Source organism: Homarus americanus, unplaced genomic scaffold (assembly GCF_018991925.1).
Source record: "Homarus americanus isolate GMGI-L3 unplaced genomic scaffold, GMGI_Hamer_2.0 scaffold10530, whole genome shotgun sequence".
Taxonomy (NCBI): domain Eukaryota; kingdom Metazoa; phylum Arthropoda; class Malacostraca; order Decapoda; family Nephropidae; genus Homarus; species Homarus americanus.
In genome coordinates this window covers 22,101-24,681 of record NW_024711703.1, presented here as the reverse complement: position 1 = coordinate 24,681, position 2,581 = coordinate 22,101, and the positions used below count along the sequence as shown (strand labels likewise).

The window sequence follows — 2,581 nt, the reverse complement described above, 5'->3', positions numbered from 1 at the left end:
ACCCGGTTTCGTTTCCTCTTCGTGGGATGGAGTGCCTCTTAGAACATGTGCAGCATCAGCCATGAGCGGCCGACGGCCATTCGTGTCTGTGGACAGCAGGCAAAAGAGCGCCGCCTCCAGTTATTTGCGAGGGCGACAACTGTCGCTTTGTTGTGGTTGAATGTGGGTGCGCCAAGTCCATGGACTTGCTAGTGATAGGCTTGCTTGTTTTTAAGGGCACGCCTCGCGCAAGGCGCGGGCGATTAAACCCCAAGGCGGAAGCTCGGTTCGGGTTACCCTCGTGTCGGGGAGACAGTCAGCAGGTACCGAACTCGCAGCAACCGATGGATGTATATTTCCGACCCTCGTAGAGGAGTGGCGGCGACAAGCTCATATGGCTGCCGCCGCCGCAATATGCGTTCAACTTGTCGATGTATCTGGTATTCTTGCGATTCACATACCGACACGCGGTTTGCTGCGGTCTTCATCGACCCACGAGCCGAGTGATCCCCCGTTAAGAATTGTGTATTTGCCATTTGGTCTTTTTGCGACTAACCATCACAGGTCGAGTCTCAATGAAAGGGTTTGACAGACATAGCCCAAGTTTGTGGTTTGGGTTTGGCCGGACGGCTTGTTGTTGTTTTTTGACACTTGAATTTCACTCTTTTTGGGTCAAGAGGCTTATTCGCCGGTAGTAAGGAACTGACGGGCAGCCGTCCAAAGCCCCGTCCGTCCTCCTCCTCCGGTCTTCGCGCTCTCGCCCGAGTGTGGTCCACCTACAGCGTGGTGGTACCTATTTTTGGTGCGGGGGCCGGGATTGTCCTCTTTCGCTGCTGGAGTTGCCAGAGCAGAGCCCGAGACCGCCCAAATCAGGAGAGTAGTAGTAGTAGTTTTAAGAGCGCCCCGTTCTCTTTCTCTCTGTTAATGATCCTTCCGCGGGTTCACCTACGGAAACCTTGTTACGACTTTTACTTCCTCTAAATGATCAAGTTTGGACATCTTTCCGTCAGCTCGGGCGACGACGAAAACCACCATGAACGGGGCCGACAATCCAAGAGCGCCGGTCGAAGAGCCTCACTAAATCATTCAATCGGTAGTAGCGGCGGTGTGTACAAGGGCAGGGGTAGTCGGCGCCAAATGATGACTTGCACTTACTGGGAATTCCTAAGTTCATGGGAAACAATTGCGAAGCCCCAATCCCTATCAAGAAAGGCTTTGAACGGGTTACCGCTCCTCTCGGGAGGGAAAACTAGTTGATCCCTTCAGTGTGGCGTGATGCTGACCCAGAACATCTAAGGGCATCACAGACCTGTTATTGCTCAATCACCGTCTTTGACTAGAATTGCAGCTTATCCCTCTAAGAAGAAGTTGCGAACTGGACACCATTTTCTGGAATCCGTCGACTACTTAGTAGGCCAGAGTCTGGATTGGATTATGAGATTAACCAGACAAATCGCTCCACCAATAAGAGCGGCCATGCACCACCACCCACCGAATCGAGAAAGAGCTCTCAATCTGTCAATCCTTCCGGTGTCTGGGCCTGGTGAGGTTTCCCGTGTTGAGTCAAATTAAGCCGCAGGCTCCACTCCTGGTGGTGCCCTTCCGTCAATTCCTTTAAGTTTCAGCTTTGCAACCATACTTCCCCGGAACCCAAAGACTTTGGTTTCCCGGAAGCTGCCCGCCGGGTCATGGGAATAACGCCGGCGGATCGCTAGTTGGCATGGTTTATGGTTAGAACTAGAAGCGGTATCTGATGGCCTTCAGACCTCTAACTTTCGTTCTTGATTAATGAAAACATCCTTGGCAAATGCTTTTCGCGGTAGTTAGATCTTCGCGACGGTCAAAATTTCACCTCTAAGCGTCATATCACGAATGCCCGCCTGTTCGATTAGTCATTACCTCTGGTTCGAAAACCAACAAAATAGAACCGAGGGTCTATTCCGTATTCCATGCATCACCATTCGGGCCATTCAAATAGCCTGCTCTGAGCACTCTAATTTTTCAAAGTAAACTCTCCGTACTCAGGACACTCGACAAGAGCATCCGTGCGAGCGGCGAAGTGACCCCGGGCGTGACAATAAACACCGAGGCGGTTGCACCGTCAGTCCGGAACTGAGATCAACTTCACGAGCTTTTAACGCAGCAACTTTAATATACGCTATTGGAGCTGGAATTACATGACTGCTGGCACCAGACTTGCCCTCCAATGGATACTCGTTAAAGGATTTAAAGTGTACTCATTCCGATTGCGAGGCCTCGGATGAGACTCACATCGTTATTTTTCGTCACTACTTCCCCGTGCCGGGAGTGGGTAATTTTCGTGCCTGCTGCCTTCCTTAGATGTGGTAGCCGTTTCTCAGGCTCCCTCTCCGGAATCGAACCCTGATTCCCCGTTACCCGTTATAGCCATTGTAGGTGCATAACCTACAATCGAAAGCTGATAAGGCAGACACTTGAAAGAAGCGGCGCCGGTGCGGAGACCGTGCGCTCAGCCCGAAGTTATTCAGATTCACCACAGGTGGGTTACGGACCGGGGCCCGACCAGTTTTGAACTAATAAAGCGCTCTTCCCTTGCGGTCAGAGACCAATTGCATGTATTAGC

The 2,581-nt window shown here is 51.6% G+C and overlaps 1 non-coding gene across 1 annotated transcript; it reads right to left on the bottom strand.

Annotated features, from left to right (window-relative positions):
• Positions 1-338: 338 nt before the first annotated feature.
• LOC121858715 lies at positions 339-502 on the bottom strand. Its single transcript, XR_006087493.1, has one exon. It is a non-coding gene; the product is annotated as a 5.8S ribosomal RNA (ribosomal RNA).
• Between the last annotated feature and the right edge of the window lie 2,079 nt (positions 503-2,581).